This window comes from Equus asinus, chromosome 5 (assembly GCF_041296235.1).
Source record: "Equus asinus isolate D_3611 breed Donkey chromosome 5, EquAss-T2T_v2, whole genome shotgun sequence".
Taxonomy (NCBI): domain Eukaryota; kingdom Metazoa; phylum Chordata; class Mammalia; order Perissodactyla; family Equidae; genus Equus; species Equus asinus.
In genome coordinates, this window is record NC_091794.1 from 43,454,324 (window position 1) to 43,473,192 (window position 18,869).

The 18,869-nt window shown below is 38.6% G+C and overlaps 1 protein-coding gene across 10 annotated transcripts in view; it reads left to right on the plus strand.

Annotated features, from left to right (window-relative positions):
- The window catches only part of TBL1XR1 (TBL1X/Y related 1), a 166,516-nt gene that overhangs the window by 32,289 nt on the left and 115,358 nt on the right, over window positions 1–18,869 (plus strand). Inside the window, exon 2 of one of the 10 annotated variants that reach the window (XM_044771096.2) lies at window positions 12,321–12,411. The exons of 8 other annotated variants lie outside the window; for them this stretch is intronic. The gene's annotated coding sequence lies outside the window, so the exon portion shown is untranslated. Of the gene's footprint in view, window positions 1–12,320; window positions 12,412–18,869 lie in introns of those variants that run through there. One more of the 10 variants, XM_070509412.1, reaches the window with a different exon arrangement.

Below are 18,869 nucleotides of genomic sequence, written 5' to 3' on the forward strand. Positions count from 1 at the left end.
GGTGTTTCAGTTGGTTAGGGCTTCCAGTACCGTGTCGCCTAGGTGTTGGTGATACAGGACATTCTTGCTTTGTTCTCAATTTTAGTGGGCAAAGCATTCTGTGTTTCACCATCAAGTATAATATGAAAGATATGCTTTATTGGGTTGAAGATGTTTTCTTCTCTTCCTAGTTTGCTGAGAATTTTTATTGTGAATGATTGTTAAATTTTGTCAGAGGTTTTTGCTGCATCTACTGAGATGATCATATGTGTGTTTTCTACTTTATTTTGTTAATATGATGGATTATATTGACTCATTTAACATTTTCGAATGTTATGTTAAATCATGGTTACTTAGATTCCAGAGTCATGATATACTATCCTGTTTATGTATTGTTGATTTGATTTCCTTATATTTTATTCAGGATTTTTCTGTCTATGTTCATGAGGAACATTGATGTATAGTTTTTGTTTTTTTTACTTTGTCTAGTTTTGGTATAGGAGAGATGCTCATTTCAGAAAATGAGTTGGGAAATGATTTCCTTCTCTGTTTTTTCAAAGAGTTTGTATAGATTTGGTATTTTTTTGTTTAAATGTTTGATTCAGTTCACCAGAATAGTCGTCTGGGCCTGGAGTTTTCTTTGAGGGAAAGTTTTTAATAACATATCAAATTTCTTTTATAGATAGAGGTCAGTGTAGATTTTCTCTCTCTTCTTGAGTCATTTTGATAATTTATGTCCTTCAAAAAAATTTTCTTATAATTGCAGAATTTATTAGCTTAATATCCTTATTCTTTTAATGAGTGTGGAATCTGTGATTATATTACCTTTTTCATTCCTCATAAATAGCAATATGTGTCTTTTTCTTCGTCAATTTAGAGAGAAGTATATCAATTTCATTGATTTATTCAAAGCTGCAGACTTTGTTTTATTTCACTGCTTTTTCTCTGTTGTATGTCCGTGTTCCATGGCATTGACTTCCACTTTATTTTCTTCCATTTACTGAGTTTCATTTGCTCTTTTTTAACTTCTTAAGCTTAGATCTGTGGTATCAAACCTCAGCTCTTTTGTAATATAGAGTATTTAGTACTATAAGTTCCCCTTTAACTGCTCTTTTAGCTGCTTCTCACAATTTTTCATTAGCTCCTTTTATTTTCATTTAATTCAGAATGATTTGTAATTTTCCTTGTGATTTCTCTTTTGACCTGTTGGTTAAGAACTTCCTTCGTCTGATTTCCAAACTTTGTATGTGTCTTACCTTTGTGGTCAGAGAAAATACTCTGTGTGATTTAAATCTTTTAGATTTATATCTATTTTATAGCTCTGCATGTGGTCTGTTTTGGTGATGTTCTATTTGCACTTACTGTATTCTGTTTTGTTGGGTGCTGTTTCCTATAAATGTCAATTTGAGTCAAGTTGGTCAAGTGTTCAGATCTTCTGTATTCTTATGATTTTTCATCATTTACAGAGATAAGAGTGTTAGTTTCTAACTGATTTACCTGTTTCTCCTTTAAGTTGTGTCAGCTTTCACATCGTCTGTTTCCAAGTTATGTTGTTAGGTGCACACATTTAAGATTTTTGTCTTTTTGATGGGTTAATCATGTTATCATTATGAAATGTTCCTCTTAGTCTTTGTCATAAAAGTACCTTGTTTGCTATTCATGTAACTACTACAGCTTTCTTATGCCTAATTTTTGCATGGTGTATGTTTTCCATTTCTTTTACTTTTAAAGTGGGTTTCATTTAAACAGCATATGGTTGGGTCTGTGTTTTTAAATCTGGGCTGAGAGTTTCCCTTTGAATTGTATTTAGATCATTTGCGTTTATTGTAGTTTTTAATGTGGTTGAATTTAAGTACACTACCTTGCTGTTTGTTGTCTCATCTTTTTTTTTACTTGTTGATTTAGTAATTTTTAGTATTTTTTGTATACTTTTTTGTTGTTGAGTTGCAGAAGTTCTTTAGATATTATGGATATTAATCTCTTATGAGATAAATGATTTGCAGCTACTTTCTCCCTGTGTGTATATTCCCTCTGTTGCCTTTTCACTCTGTTGATTGTATAATTTGATGTACAGATTTATTTTGTTTATTTGATAGTAACCATCCTAACGAATGTGAGGTGGTACCTCACTGTGGCTTTGATTTGCAGTTCCCTAATGATGTTGTGCATCTCTTCACGTGCTTCTTGGCCATTTGTGTATCTTCTGTGGGAGAGATTTTAACAAGTGTTTCTGTGCACAAGCTTCATTCCTGCTTCCATGTACTTTTCTGTTCTTATTTGTATTATGCATTAGTTTTAAAATTTGATTTATTCAGTATTGTTCATTCTTTTATACTCCTCTAAATTATTTTTGAAACAATATTTGATATAATTCTAGGTCAGAGGAATTCTTGGTTGGTAAAGAATTGCTCCATATTGTATTAAGTCTTGACTTTGCCCTTAATCCAGAATGGGGACTGGGCAGGTCAATTTGTTTTTCTTTGGGTCCATGAAAGGTAATACTGATACGTGTCTTGGTTGCAACCCACTCTTCAAGCACTGTGATTCTGCAGGGTAGCACTAGCTGAATAGGAGCATGAGGGCAGGAACTGTGACGAGCAAGAGTTATACAGCCTTAGGAAAGCTGTGTGGAAACAGCACAAGAGCAGAGCGCGATGGAGCAATAATGGTTCAGTTAGGGCCAATCAAGACGAAGTCGGTGGGATCTCAAACTCTGAGGAGGCACTATGAATAATGGCTAGAGAAGTCTACGTAAAAAATAAAAATACTTAGAAACATGTGTAACCTGGGGCCAACATTGCCTGAGTAGGTGAGGGAAATAAACCTGGATACAGCAGGTTTCTGCAAAAGCTTAGAGTAGAGTGGGGCTCACATTAGTCAATCATTTGGCTTTGTAGAAACCAGAGATAGGAGGGATAGTGGTCTGGGAGTAAAAAGTGAGTTGCATAATCCAGAATGAACATAGCAACTTCACAGTTTTGTAGACTGAGAAAGAAGAGTGACAGCTGGGAGCGTCTTTGGAAGAAATTTTGCAACATAGCCAGGCCAGTGGAATTGAGTAATCTAAACTTTTAATTTGCTATAATTGTGTTTAACGTATTCCTGAAATTCCCTCACACTGTTATCCATTTGAATCAACTTGGAACAAATTTAGCAGTATTTAGGACGAGAGAATACTGTGTATCTAATGGGAAAACTCCTTTTACTCTTGGGTGGTGAAAAATTGTTCTGAGGTTTCACCATAGTTTAGGGAATATACTGCAGGTGTTGTGGAGTACAGCTGGTTGCACACTCACTTATTTACTACTTTAGTGTGTAAACCATCACCAACTAACAGAATATAATGCAACTGTTTGTTAATACTGCTTCTGATACACATGGATAAAGTTAAGCTATATTGGGACATACATACTTAAAAAATACTTCATAAATAGAGATGGTGTAATCTGAAAATATGTGGCTTTAAGAGTCATAGATCTGGCTTTCTTCCCAGCTTTGATTTTTAAATACCACGGTGACAGTGAGCAAGTGACCCAACTTTCCCTTCACTAGAGCTGTGTTGTCTGTAAAATAAGGGAGTTCAACACCATCTTTAATCTGCACCACATCTGAGTCTGTGATCCTATGTTTGTTTACTATTATTAGCACTTCTGAGCTACCTTCGAAACAAGTACACATGTAGACCCTTATTTTCAGGAGAGAATGAGTTTTAAGTTCTGAACAACCAACTCACCTTCCAACTCTTTCATCAGCGGTGGACTTGGATTATGTGGTGAAGTCAGAGCTCATAGAGTCTCACAAGTCGTTCTAATTTGCGTCCTAATTTTTAAATGAAGGTAAAATATAAAACTTTGTGACTTTTTCTCCTTGTTTATGAATAGCTTTCTTTACTCCATTTTTATGTCAAAGAATCCTTAGTTACTTTCTGCTAGTTGCCTTCTACATAGCACTTGAACAAAGGCTTATGTATGGCTTATATTTTTCCATCCAGGAAAGTCATTTTGGGGGTTGGAGATAGTCAGAGCTGGAAATATGACCAACAAATGGGAAAAAAATTTTCTAAAACATTAAAAGACATGACTGAGAAAAAGTGTCTGGGTCTGAGTACTTTAAAGTGACACGTGATGTTTTTGCTAGGTAACTCAGTTTGTAGTTGCTGAAAGAGGAAGAAGGAATCAGGGGCTGGTCAGTTTTCAGTTTTAGTGACCTAGTGACTTTGGGGCTCTGGATTTCCACATGCAGAGAAGGCACCCTGCTGTGAGAATTTCTTAGCAACTGCATGTTCCATTCCTTTACCTATGAGTTTACTGTTCTTTTGGCTCATTTTGCGTAGTTTTAAGGAATTGAGAACTCTTTATCCCCTGCTAAAACGTCAACCCCTTTGACATTACATTTATTTGCTTTTCTTCTGTATTCTTGAATCCTGTTCTCTAACTCCACCCTCCCCCGCTTAAAAATGCAGTGCTGGTTTGTTTTTTTAAGAAATCTCCCTTATACTGGCTTTTTTTTCAGTTCTAGAGAAGATAAATTGATGACTAGTTGGATACATTTGGCTCTTGGTTACCAGCATCCTGATTGTCCTGAAAGTAACTTTTTTGACACTTAACTTCTGGTTTTGTAAGTTTACCCTTTCAATGGAAGCAGGTAGCTGAGAGAAAGCAAAATGGGACTTTCTGGTTTAACTTTAATTATGGGGTGAGTTATCTGTGCTACGTGTCTCTTGATCTGAAAGTAGGTAATCAAAGATGATAGAAATATATATATACCTACTTAAGATTTGTTTACATTGGCGTTTCCTATTATTTTAGAGGAAGTTTAGAGCAGAGGTTGGCATACTGTTTCTGTAAAGGGTCAGATAAGTAAATATTTTAGGCAGCTACTCAAGTCTGCTTGTTGTAGTGGGAAAGCACTACATGTACTATATGTAAATGAATGGGCAATAAAATTTATTTGTGATAGATACTGAAATTTGAAGTTATGTAGATTGTACCCCCCCCACCATTTAAAAATGTATAAACTATTCTTAGCTTGTGGACTGTACAAAGCCACAATTTGAACCATGGGCTTTGGTTTGCCAACTCCTGTTTTGAAACAATGATGATAAATTTGTTTCAGTTGCTGTTTTGTACTATTTAAATGATTAATTGTAGAATTAGTATAATATAAAATTAGTGAAATAAACTTTCAACTCTATTATCAGCAGATTACCTAGCCATCTTAAACCTCAGTTTTCTTATATGTAAAATGGAATTAATACAAGTATTGCACATTACAGTTCTTTATTATAAACAACAACCCACCCTGGCTATTTATTGTAAGCAGAGTAGGGAATTACTAAAGAATATTAGATAGCTCCCTGAGTCATTGAGGAGTGCTAGAGATACAGACTTGAGTCCAAGCTTCTGGGAACATTTCCCAAAACCGTAAGTGCAGAACTAGGTTTGAGAAAACCACTGATGCTGAGCACTAAATGCTAGATACTCACCTTGATTATAGATGCTACTGCTGTTGGCTGTGGGACTTGTTCAGATAGGAACTCTATGTTGTAACCACTGGGAAATGGCTAATGTTACTGTTGCTGCCATCAAAAGCCAAATGAGAGCCAGCCTTGATGGCCTAGCGGTTAAAGTTTGGTGCACTCTGCTTCAGTGGCCCAAGCTTGATTCCCGGGTGTGGAACCACACCACTGTCTGTTAGTAGCCATGCTGTGGTGGTGGCTCACATAGAAGAACTAGAAGGACTTAGAACTAGAATATACAACTTTGTACTAGGGCGTGGGGAGGAAAAAAATAAAAAAAGAGGAAGATTGGCAACAGATGTTAGCTCAAGGTGAATCTTTCCCAGCAGAAAAAGAAAAAGAAAGTCAGATGTGTCGCTGCCTTGGGCATGAGCAAAAATGGAAGTTGTACTCATTGCTTGCTTACTTCCAAATCAAAGTCTTTTGGAGGTTTATATGTTAGAGATGGAATGATATGCGATGTCGCCAGCTATAAGGAAGCTGGGAACTTTTAAGTTCTAATTTCTACATTAGAAATGACAGTAGTAAATTAGAAATTACATTAATATATTAGGTGGTAGATTGTTAAATGTAGAAATATCCACAAATTGAAAAGTATGTTCAAACTTTTAGTAGTGGTAAATGTGTTGCATGTCCACAACAGTGGACACTTCAACTGTTCCCCATTAGCGTATAACCTCCTTCTGTACTTAAACTTCAAACAACTGTAACAAACTCTCACCTCAAAACTATAATTTATGAAAGGTTTGTGTTCTAAGTTGGTATGTGAGTTGGTTATTTAGAACCTAAAACTTATTCTCCCTTCAAAACAAGAAGGTTATAAATAATGGACTTGTTTCCGAGGTAGCCAGAATAAGGTTGCTGACAAAAACCAGTGTCTATTTCATGGAGATAAGTTCTTTCATGATGGAAAGATCCCTGAGTGTTATCAGCTTGCTACTAGGTGGCTGTTTGTTCACCATGAAATATAGTACTGTTTGGCGTGGAGCTGAGAGGGACTCAGAGTTGCTGCTTATGGTAGATTGTGTTATTCAACAGTATCTGCTTTTCCTTTCACTGGGCTCCTCTGCAGGGTCCCTACCTAGGGGAGGAGTGCTTCCTTCTTCCCACTGACATCAGGCTTGGCCATGGGACCTGCTTTGGTCAATGGGAGATGAGAAGTGATATACAGCATGTCTGTGCAGAAGCTTTAGGAGCTACTGCATGAATCGATTTTTGCTGATTTTCCTCTGCCACAAAAAAAACAGCTGCCAGATAAAGACTGTTTCTTTTGCCAGGATCCCAGAATGAAGAAGATACCTGTAGCCAAACCAAAGCCTACAACAAAAAAATGAGAAATACTTTTTGATTGTAGTAAAATAGTAATTCTCAAAGTGCTGTCTATTTGAAGCCAGACCTTTTCAGGGTGAAAACTATTTCAGTAGTACTAAGTGCCTTTTTCACTGTGCTGACGTTGTGCTATGGCTCAAAAGCGATGGTGGGGAGACTGCTGGCGCCCTAGGGAAAAACCGTGTCGCTGCTTCAGACCGTGCTCTTCATCTCCACACACTTATTGTAAACCGAAAATATTTTGCTTAAGAGTGTCCTTGATGAAGCAGTAAAAGTTTTAATTAAAAAAAATCTTAATCCCGAGTATGCCTATTTTTACAAGTCTTTCTGCTGAAGCAGGAAGTGTTGGTGAAGCACTTCTGCGTGCTGAAGTATGGTGGCTGTCACAGAGAGAAGCACTGTGTGGTTATTGGAGATACGAGCTGAACGTGCCTCCTCTTATGGAATACCGTTTTCACTGGAAGCTCTGATTCCCTAGGGTTATTCTGACGTGAGCATTTGACAAGCGTTTTCTGAAATGAGCGAAGTGAGCCTTTACTTCAAGGAAGAGAACTTGCAGTATTGTTGCCAGTGATAAAATTTGAGATTTCAGGTGAAAATTAGAATTTTGGAGAATTATCAGGCAATGTTAACTTGACAGCTTCCAGATGCTTAGGCTTTATCTGATGAACTTGGTAGGGATAGTAGTGAATGTAGTTTTTAAAAATGTTTGATGCTGTATAACGAAATGCCAACTTTTGGGAGATCTACCTAACTCGGTGGACCAGTATTTATGATTGCGCTTCTTTCTTTCTTGTAGGAGGAACAAGATGTAGGGACTTGGTTTTCATTATGGAGGGGATATCCTGACTTGCCACATTCTACTGGCTCCTAGAATTTTACAGTGGTGGCAGGACCCTGTATTTTCTTGGGACTTATTTTCAGTCTTTTGCCATATATGTCTTATTAAGGCATCTAGAGTACTGCTACTTCCTCCTCATGAGGTCCTCTTGGCTTGATTTTTATCAGTGTAGTGGACCAGTGTGATGACCAGTGGTGTGGTGAAATAATGAAGGTCATAGGAAAGCTAGAAACTGTTACCTAGCCTGAGGCAATATAGTCACTATGCCCTACTGTCCAAGCCAGATGAAAGCAAATTGCTTCTGGCCCTCTCTTTGTAGAGGTAGGGAAACCATTTGCCAGAACTATAGCTGCACACCATGTACTGCACTAAAAAGATCCAATTTGGGTTACCAGCTATGCTTATACTCATTAAGTTTAAAATTCTGTCATTCTCTAAGATCGTTTGTGTATTCTGCATTAGCCAAACAGTTCTATTAAGTGAATATCTGCTGGGGATTGCAACCCTTTCATCTTTCATTTCTTTGATAATTCCCCCAGAAATGCAATATTTTGTGTTGGGGGAGAACTCCAGGGATCTCTGTCTGACCATTCTTGATACAATACTACCCCACTACTCCACCTGTTGTGGCATCAGTGTGGGATTTGGTCAGTCGACCATCACCTGAGACTACCCTTTTCAGCTGTACATTCGACACCTGGGGAAATAACCACAAGATGAGAGGATGAGCCACTCTCTGAAAAATGGACTTGGGCCCAAACTTCATGTACTATTTGACTACTAGAATCCCTGATTCTGACACATAGATCCATACAGTAGTGCTATCTAGGTCCTCAGGGATTAGTTTGAGTTAAGATTTTATAGTCCCAAAAAGGTTGGGGTATTTCCTGTTCCCAGGTGCCTGGTTATCCTGGTAAGTGGCTGTTGATGTGTTCTGGAAAGCCAAGAGGAAAGTCACTGTATTTGTGCTGTGTCTTAGAGCCTGTTTGAAGGGTCCTTTACCCCACCTTCACTCTGGAGGCCCTGGGTCTGGGGACGTTGAGAGGCTGTGATTTTGTTTTGGTGGCTTATGTCCCCTCTGTCAGGCCTCTCTGTATGCCATACCTAGAGTTGTTTATTTGTGTAGATTAGGGATCAGCAAACTTTTTCTGTAGGAAACCACATATTAAATATTTTAGACTTTCTGTGCTATACAGTCTCTGAAAAAATTACCCAGCACAGCCTTTTTAGTGCTAAAGCAGCCATAGACAATACATCAATAAACATGCCTGTCGATGTTCCCGTGAAACTTTGTTTATGAAAACGGAGGGGATCAAATTTGGACCACAGGTTGTGTTTCTGCACCTCTGGTACAAATATATGATTGTGCTGGGATGTCCTAATATTATGATTTTAGAGTCTTTCCAAGATTCTTGCAGACAAACAGGTTTGATAACCCCCACTATATTCCTGTTTCTTTAGCCTTTCTTGGTACCACTTGATGTTAAAATTAAGCATCAACAAAATCAGACTGTGCGTTTTGGTCTTGACAGCTCTAGAGCAGGGACTGGCAGGCTGCACCCTCCAGGCTGAATGTGGCCTGCATTTGTTTTTGTATGATCTACAAACTAAAAATGTTTTTCACGTTTTTAAATAACTGAAAAAAAATCAAAAGAAGAATAATATGCCGTGATAAGTGAAAATTATATGATATTCAAATTTTCATATATAAGGATTTATTGGAGCACAGCTGCATTAATTTGTTTGCATGTAGTTAATGGCTGCTCTCACTTCACAGCAACAGTATTGGGTAGTTGTGACAGACACGTTATGGCCTTAAAAAACATTTACTGTTTGGCCCTTTATAGAAAAAAGTTTGCTGATGCCTACTGTAGGGATTGCAGAAAAATTCTTTTATGTCATACTTAGTAACTGCCTTGTTCTTTCTCAGTGCCTTGAGTCAAGAATTTAGACTATGAATATATCACTTTCTTTTTTGAACTCTCTGTCACTGTTAGAAGCACTAGTCCTACTTCACTGTCCTTTATAGCTACCTCATGCTCTTGTATTCATAGCTTTCATGCTCCCCAAAGCAGTGTTTTCAGTAGGTACTTCATTACAGATGACCACATTACAGATGAGCAATTTAATATTGTCACAGCCTGAGTGAACTATCAAAGGCCCATCTTACATAATTGTGTCTTTACTGCATTCAGACCCGACCATATTGAATAACATTCTCAGATCCCCGTTACTGGAAGGTTTACTCATCACCTCACAGATTGTAAGAATTTAATAATAGAAATAATATTACCCAGTAGTTTATTGAATTTTTGCTGTGTGCAGGCGCTAAGTGCTCTTCACATGTAAAAAGTACTTAGGATAGTGCCGGCCACATAAATATTCAAAAAAGTTTAGCTAGTGTTTATTTTTTCATTTAGAAGTAGACATCCCCCATACATTATGTACTGTGAAAAACTTCATTAGCTGTTAAAATTTTAAAAATCACATTAAGGTTAAATTGAAGTGATTGATGTAAATTAATACTTTTTGCTTATAATATTGGCCCTTTTTTTAACTTGTAAATGAATACAGTGGATTCTCATTATTTGCAGTAGTTATGTTTATAAAGTTGCTGGGAACGCTGAATTAGCAAATATTGAACCTGCTCCTAGGGGAAATACAGAGTTAGGTTCCTGTGAGCCTCTGGTCACAGCATTTTTGTCAGCTGATCAATAATAACCTTGTTTCGTGTGTTTCTGTTTTGAAGACACCTTATTTAATCTGTACTGTTGATTCATTAACATTGTGCTCGTGACCAGCAGCATTATAGCTCCTACATGAATGAAGCCCGTCTACCACACCTTTTCTCCATAAGATACACCGTGGCCTTCTTGTGCTTAGGAACACTAGACAGCCTTTCAGCACTATACATGGTGCTGTTTTCAATAGCAAAATCACCAAGAAAAAGCACAAAAATACAAAAATGTGGCACTAAGCGGACCACACAAAGGCCGTTTATTTATAGAACGGGAGCTGAAAGAAGGAGGCAGGGTGCTGCCCTATTCGCTGGGCTGTGTGCATAACAGGCAACTCACTTTTTGCTGTTGTGTATGCGTCTGAAGATCGTGAAAGTGCCACAAGTATTAATTTTGGGGTTACATAGAAATTTTAACAAGTAGGCAGATTTCACAAATATGAAATCTATGAATAATGAAGATTGACCCGTCTCTCTCCAGATGCCGCAGTTTATAATTTTTAATTTGTTTTATTTATATTTTAATTTTTATTTTTTTACTTTTTGAAATTGTTCTTAAATTGTGTTAAAATACACCTAATAGTTTGATTGTGTTAAGTACATTTGCATGGTCATGCAGCCGTCTCCGAACTCCTTCATCTTTGTAGCGTTTAAGCAAGTCCCTATTTCCTCCTCCCTCCAGTCCCCGGCAGCCACCCTTCTACGTTGTGTTTCTGTGAATTTGAGTACACTAGAATCCTCAGTTTGTAAGTGGCGCTATAGGATATTTGTCTTTTTGTGACTGACGTCTTTCACTTAGCATAGTGTCTGCAAGGTTCATCCATGTTGTAGCATGTGTCAGAATTTCCTTCTTTCTTAAGGCTGCATAATATTACATTGCACATATAGCCCACGTTTTGTTTATCCATTCATTGGTAGATACTTGGGTTGCTTCCATCTTTTGGCTATTGTGAATAATGCTGCTATGAACATGGGTGTGCAAGTATCTCTTTGAGACCCTATCTTTTTTCCCAACAACAGTTTATCTTTTACACATATTGTAAAAATGAGTGAACCGACTAAATAGGACAGATATATACTACAAAGTGACAGGTAGACGTTCTTGCTTGGCTTTATCCCATTCACCAGAGACAGCTGTTATTTAGAGTTTGTGTATCCTTTCAAGTGTGTTTTTGTGCACAATCCAGGCATATATATAAAATATGTGAAAAATATTTAATATGATTTATTTACATATAGTTTAGTAGCAATTGGGATCATATGCGTTCTGTTTATGGATATTATTTCATGTAAATACATATATATCTTATTTTTAACTGCTATTTTCTAATATACAGATATTGGAATATCTGTGATCTAATTTCTGTATGTACTATAACTTTTTAGAAATCAAAATCAGTTTTTAAATTTAAAAGTAATGCATGCATGTGGTAGAAAAAGCTCCGAACAGCACAGAATGGTGTGAAGAAAGCTGAGAGTATCTTTTCTCCCTTTATTTGCCCCACTGCCACTTCCAGAGGCAGGCCTTGTTTGCTTGCTGTAGTGGCTTTACATAATAAAGTCTACTGAAGGCTCTTACTTCTTCATATATTAACCATGAGGCACATCTCATATGAAAGTTTTAAGGAAATTAGTGCATTTACTCTTCCTTATACGTCCTCTTTCTAATTTTTGAAAATCTCTTATTTTTACAGAATAAAGTTTAGTGTTTACAACTGCTTAATTCTGTATCTTCTCTTTTTCAGTAGGATGATTTCAGAAATTAAAAAGAATTACTAATTGTTATAACTGTTGTTTACGATGTAATATTTATGAGGAAGAAATATAATACTGTGTCATTAAACTTATGCTATTAAAGGAGAATCTCCCGTCAGTGAGAAGTGTCTTCTCTTTTATTAATTATTTGTTATTCCTAGGTCATCCTCAGCGCTGCTGTTTCTGCTGTCTCGGTTGTGTTTTATTGGATTCCTTTTTTGTTTTGCTGCTGTACTTTTTCAGTTTTTTCATGTAAGTAAAATTTAAATTCTCAAACGTTTGAAAACCTGTTTATTTCGGCTCTCGATGGCGAATCTGACTTGTGAGAGTGGTGCTTTTCAGGCTTTTTCATGTTGTGATATGTATGTAGGAAACGATACTGTTTGTGTGGTGGGTGAAGCTGCTTGCAGCAGAGGCCCCTGGCTGTACACCTGGAATGCAATTATTTGTAGCACACGTGTTGGGGAAGCTTTGGGGTTTAGGAATCTAGTTTTTAAATGTTTTCCTCTTAAAACTTGGAGGACACTGCTCTGTTGTCTTCTAGCATCCAGTATTTCTGGTGAGAAGATGAATGTTGGAGTGATTCTCGTTTCTCTCTGGAAGCTTTCTTGGCATTCTGAAAATTTACTAGCATGAATCTGGTTATGGGTCTTTTTTCATTTATTTTTGTTCCATTGTGAGTCTTTTCAATTTGATGACTCAGTCTTTCTTCAGCTCTTGGAAAGTTTAGCATGTTCCTCTTTCTTTTTGTGTTATTAGTTTCCCTCCATCTCTATTCTCCACTTTTGGATGTTTTATGTAAGTGAATGTTGGACTGCTTAGATCTTTTTTTTTTTTTAAAGATTTTATTTTTTACTTTTTCTCCCCAAAGACCCCCAGTACATAGTTGTATATTCTTCGTTGTGGGTCCTTCTAGTTGTGGCATATGGGACGCTGCCTCAGTGTGGTTTGATGAGCAGTGCCACGTCTGCGCCCAGGATTCAAACCAACGAAACACTGGGCCGCTTGCAGCGGAGCGCGCGAACTTAACCACTCGGCCACAGGGCCAGCCCCATGGACCGCTTAGATCTTAGTTCACATTGTAATTTTTTCTCATAGGTTTTCATCTTTGTGTTTATGGGGGTTTTCTTTTTTTTTTTTTTGCTTTACCTTGAAGAGGAATCACTTCACCCTTATATTACAGATAAGTAATTTGGTGTTTAGTCCTGCCCATTTTCGTCCTGATCTCTGTTTTCTTTGTTGACAGTTTTGTCTGTTCATCTTACTCCTCTTCCTTGCTGTTGCTAGGTTTCCCCAGTGTTGCGTGGTTTTGGTTGGCATAGGCAGTTGAAGTCTGTCTGCTGCAGTGTGTAGTTCTTTCTCTGCTAGGGTACCACTCTGTCTTGAGTGGTAGTGTTGGTGTGAGGGGTTCTGGGAAGTGGGATTAGGGTGGACCAGCAGATCAGCCCTCCTTCTAGGGAGAGTGGAGGACGAGTGGGCCCAGTGGCGCCCTTCTCGCTTGGGTGCCTGCAGTGTCTTTAGGTTCCGGAGGGGAGCGTTGCTTTGGTAGGTTTCACGTGGGTGATACTGAGGCATTGCTCCCTTCCCACTGTTTTTTCTCCTTTTCTCCCCCCCCTTTTATTTCTCTCTCTGCATTAGAGGTCTGACTTACTGCTCTGGTTTTCTCTCCGCCCTGGCTACTCAGAGGAAGCCTAACCCGGGCAGAAAGGCCTGCTTTATAGAGATCAGCTCTCTGGCTTTATCCTAAAGGCAAAAGCTGCCACCACCGGCCACTCCGTTCACAGTCAGAGGAGAAGGGGCTCACTTGTCTAGAATCAGGTAATGGAGCCCCTTGATGAAGAAGCACCTTAGCTGTGGCCTCCTCCTTGTGCTGGTGATGGTTTGACTATAACTTGGAACTTCTTTAGCATGTCCTTGAAAAGACTTTGGTGTCTCATGTGGTTTCTTCTTTTTTCCTCTGTTAATCCAGTCTTTTCTACTTTATGTCTGCCCAGAATTCTTTAAAATTTATCGTCATCCAATGGCGTCTTTTCTTGTTTCGCAATCATTTCACCTTAATTTAAACCTTTCTCCTGCCGTTTCAGTGGGACCTTGGGAAGGAGGAGAGAGAGACGTTTGTTCAGTTTGCTGCCTTGAGCTGTAATTGACTAATTTGTGACTGATTTTAAAGGTAGATAAGTTCCCAAACACGTCTCTCTCTTAACGTGCATGACTTCTTTTGTGCCTTAGGAGAATTACTAAATCATTTTCCCCCAGTAATGAAGAACATTTTCCTTTTCAGTCTGTGCCATAATGCTCACCACTGTGCTTTGGGCAGATGGCCTTGTGTAGAAGAAAACATACGTAGCCATGGTGGTGTTGCTGGCTGTTAGCTTCTGAGTGCCTCTTTTTGTGTGTAAGGTTATACATGTGAGTGACGTCATCTTTTTTTAAGAGACAATATATATTGGAGAGTGTTTATTCACTCACTCATGAAAATGGTTAGAAAACTGATAAAATTGGGTTGTTACCTCTAGTGAAGCATAGCAAAGCAGGGAAACATTGTTGAAAACGATTTAGTGAAAGCCTGTGGGAAGAGAGTGAAAGAAGAGCTAGATCCTTTTTGTTCTTTGCCGTCTTATATGGATGTGCGGTGTAGTTTTAGCATACACTGTGCTGGAGGGGGAAATAGGGTACTTATGTCCCAAATACATTTTCACTTAGCACCTTGTATGCCTTGTTTTTTTGTGACGTCTTTAGGATATTACGTGAAGGATTTTACTGCCCAAATATTTTTAAACATCAGGCCTTTGATGAAAAATTGAGACGGTGTGTCAGTGCATACAACTGTAATAAAGACAAGGCGTACATCTGTGGGTTTCAGACTTTTTTGGTCTGTGGTCCACAGTGCAACATGCATTTACGTTGCTGCCTTGTGTGTGTGTGTGTGTATAACACTGAAATTAGAATTTCATGAAACAGTATTTGCCCTTCGTACTATTTCATTAGCAAAAGGGTATGACCCACTAACTTTGTTTCATAGTCTGCCAATTTGTTGTGACCTGCAGTTTGAAAACCCTTGCTTTAGGTCTTGATCTGTTGAACAGTGGGAAGGTAGAGGGTTTGGATTCAGGTAGACTGAGGTGGTTCTAGCTTAATAGTCTTGGGTAATTTCCCTCTTTGAGTCTGTTTTTGCAGCTGAAACTGGGAATATTATCTTGTTAGCTTGATTATGAGGATTAGAAATAAATGCAAAACGCCTAGCAGTGCTAGGAATGATGTAGATATTTAATAAATAATAATATCTTCATTATTTTTACTATATGACACCTCTCGTATTAAGTAGGCACTGAAATTCAAACATTCTTGCCTTTAGGGAAGTAGGTAACATTTCATTAATATAGAGACATATAGATATAACTACCCTGCAGAGTGAGAAGGATGTTAGTATATAAAAGCTATAGTAGCCTAAAGAAGGAAGCTAGAGTTGGGGAATTACGGGTGTGCCTTTTTTTTTTTTTTAAAGTCTCAAGGAACAGGGTCTCTCAAATTTCCTCCAGCTAAATGGGATTTTACTTTAAAGATACATAAGGGAGGTAAGAAAAACAGGAATCACTTTAGAGGTGCAGAGCCAGGCGCTTCAGAACTGCAGTGCTGTCTTGACCGTAACTGATGGTTTTCATTTTCTGACTTCATGAATACTTGGCACATCTCGTCGGGTGTAACGGTCCCTAAGGCCTGAGTTCTCATGGGTCTCCCTTCAGTAGCAGCAGTCCTAGGCCTCCAGCTCCAGTATTCTGCTGTCATAATCACTTCTGTCTTCCACTAGATTGGGTCTACTCTTCTTTGCTTTATGATTTCTTCTACAATGTGACTTCTGCTGACCTCTGTCACAATCTTGGTTTCTTGACTGCCAGTTTGGTTGTAAGGAACAGAAGAAGATTCTAGATAACTGAAGCTAAAAAGAGGAAAGGTATGTGGTAGTTCAATGGAGCAAAGAAAAAGTGAAGAACAAGAGAGCTAGGTCATAGGAATCAGTGAGCTGACTTGGGAGTGGTTAATAATCAGTCCAGTTATTTTCCTTTATAGTTTTCTCTCTGGGGATTCACATGTCTAGAAGAGAGTTTGATTTGCCTAGCTTGAGTTATGTTTCTACCCTTTGGCCAGAGGAGGAGAGGACGCTCTGAAAATCCAACCAAGACCCTGTGCAGTAGAAGTCATGTGGTTCTTCTAAACCACACTAAGGGTGCTGCTCCAGAAGGGGGACTGGATGCTGGCCACCAGACGCAGCAGATGTCAGATTCGGTGTTGCTGCACATGTGTGTTTGTGGAGGGGTGTATATATTTTATTCCAACTCCACAGAGAAGATATGTCTGGTTCTTAACCATTATCCTGTACAGAATATGTTTACTGGGCACAGATCTAGTTTAAAAAGTGAACAGAACTTTGGAGTGGTATGTGATTAGGGCTTAGGGCATGTGTCTTGAAACTATGTGATATGAGAGGAGAGAGATAATAAGCAAAGAAAATGCCATCCCAAGGATTTTGGATTCATTTATTTTAAGCTGTGAAATTATGTGGTCATATTTATCCTTTAGAAAGTTTACTCTGGAGGCATGATAAAGGTTGGAGTGAGGGCAAAGGGCTGTGTGAGCACATGGAGCAAGGCCAGTAAGAAAGCTGCTGGGTTAGTTGAAGTCCAGATTTCTAAGGCCCTTTGTGACCTGGCTCCACTCATCTCTGTGATTTAGTGTTCTACCATTTGTCCCTTGCTTACCACTCTCTGGCCGTACTTATCTTTGTTCCAGTTAAACGTTCTCGCCTCAGAGCCCCTGTACTTGGAATTCTCTTATCTCTAGTTGGCACTTCCTTGGATTCTTCTCATTTGTACCTCAGCTTGTCTGTCCCTTCCCTGGCTATATTCTCTAATGCTTTTGCCTCTCTGGCTTTTCACTATCAGATCATTCTGTCTTATTTTCTTCATAGCAGTTATTACACTCTGTTAGCTTTTTTTGTTTTTTTTTTGGAAGATTAGGCCTGAGCTAACATCTGTGACCAATCCTCCTCTTTTTGCTGAGGAAGATTGGCCCTCAGCTAACATCCGTGCCCATTTTCCTCTATTTTATATGTGGGATGCTACCACAGCATGGCTTGATAAGTGCTGTGTAGGTTTGCACCCAAGACCTGAACTGGTGAAACCTGGGTGGCTGAAGCTGAGTGCACGAACTTAACTGCTGCACCACCAGGCCAGGCCCTGTTAGTGGTTTTTGTTTTTGTTATTTTTACTTTTTCCAGTAATAGTGGCACTGAAGTAGGGTTTGATTACTAAAGAAGACTCCTAGCACCCCCACATGACAGTGCTGATCAGTCTGTGGTTTATTGCTGAAAAAGGACACAGTACAGAAGCTACATTGAAGTGGCATTAGCTGTATAACCAAAGGTTGCTTCACAGCAATGGACCTGAAGAGGATGAGTGTGAATTCCAGTATCCTCCCTCCGTAGAGTCATCCTGGGCATGCTTTCTCAGATCAGGATCACAGTGTATGCAAGAAACACCTTGAAACAAGGTAGCCCACAGGGGCGTCCCAGCTGGAACTTCTTGTATCCAGCTGGCCACATAGGTGTAGTTGTGCTCTGCAGCCAGCCCAAATGGTGGAGCCCTCTGGGATCTCATGAAAACCAAGTGCAAACCATCAATCTCACTGTTAACAATAAACAGTGCTGATCGGCTGGTACAAACAGCCCAGAGCTCATTGGATCCATGGATTCCAAGCATCATTATTAATCAAGTATGTTTTGTGCTTTCACCAGGCTTCAGTGCCATGCAGGTGCTTCTTTTATTTCAAGAGTGGACTCAGGACAGTTTGAGGCCTGCTGGAACTAACCCTCAGAGAGCTATTTGTTTACATTTTTGTTTATCTTTCTCTTCCACTAGAATGTAAACGCCAGTAGAGCAAGTATCTTGTCTATGTTTGAAGATATCAGTGATTTTGTTAATATGTTTAAGATTTAACAATGGGTATTCAGAATGTCCAAAAGTATCTTTTCCATTTAGATTTTTTTTCTTTCCAGCTTTTAGGTTGGAAGGACCAGCATTTTGTGCCTGTTGAGGCAGGAGGCAGTGAGCGATAAGAAAGAATGGGTATAAAAGTGAGCACAGTTCTGTTCTGCTTCTTGTTGTTCCTTCATCTTTCCTCGACTCTCCCTTGAGGGACTCTATGCTTAGGCAAATAAGGTAGTTTCCCTTTTTTGCATGTTTCCTTGTGTCTTTGAGAAAGAGACATACAAAAAATTCTCTCTGAACTGTTTCTTATAAAAGGAATTATAGTATTTTTACAGGCAGGTGAGTATATTTTGAAGGATAAATTCCCTACAGTGGAATTTTAGGGTCAAAAGACATATGCATTTTTAAATTTCACTACCAGATTGTCTCCATGGATGCTCCTACCGGCAGTGTTTGAGAATAATGCTACAAAGTCTTATAGCACTTTTTATCTTTACCAACCAGTAGATGAAAAATGCTATCTTATGTTTTTTAAAGATATACTTTTCGTTATAATATATAAAAATGTGGCTTGATTAATTTCACAAATTGAACACACCCGTGTAACCAATACCCCAGTCATTGCTCCATCTCTCGCCTCTGGAAAGATAACCGTTATCCTGACTTACATCGTCAGTTCATTGTTTTTTACTTCATATAAGTCATACAGTCTGTATGCTTGTTTAT